Source organism: Rattus rattus, chromosome 2 (genome assembly GCF_011064425.1).
Source record: "Rattus rattus isolate New Zealand chromosome 2, Rrattus_CSIRO_v1, whole genome shotgun sequence".
Taxonomy (NCBI): Eukaryota; Metazoa; Chordata; class Mammalia; order Rodentia; family Muridae; genus Rattus; species Rattus rattus.
The window spans coordinates 124,582,271-124,582,944 of NC_046155.1; positions in this window are offsets into that span (position 1 = coordinate 124,582,271).

Here is a 674-nt window from a genome sequence, read left to right on the forward strand (position 1 = left end):
AGTTACTGCAACAGGTGGTGCCCAAAGTGGGGCAAGAATCTACTAAAAATTTAAGTTTATCAGTCTGAGAAAGTTAAGCTTTATTTTCTAAGTGAAAGAGAACTGGCACTATGGTTAGTAGCAGGATAGCCCAAGCACAAAAACCTTAAAGGAACAGAGGAGGAGTCTACTCACACACTTTAAGTCCCCTGCTGTGAAAAATGCCTGCTGCTCTTAGTCACAGAGAACTGAAGAATGAAAGCTGCCTGCTTCCTTAACAGATGTTGTTTAGAGTATGATTTATTTAAAAGGCTGATTTATTTGCTTTTAGAATAGATTTATATAGAGAGTTTGTCCGAATCATGTGGGGAATTTCGCCCATGATTCGAAACTAAATTAGAAAAAAAAAAATAAAAGTCTATAGCACCAGGCAGGGTGCATACAGACATATTTTATAGACATAAAAGTCTGATGCTCCAGGTAGAGAGCTTAACAAATATATGGCAATACTTTGGTCTACTGGAGACCCAGATTCTCTCTAACATGGGCTCCACAGCAATTTTGGGTTAAAAATCCTGGTTTGACAACTTGCCTACTTCTTATTGGCAGATATTAAAAGAAGTGTGATTAAATTATTTTTATGAATTACTCTGCTAATGCCATATGGCTCGATGATGTCGGCTAGTGAGGGTTTG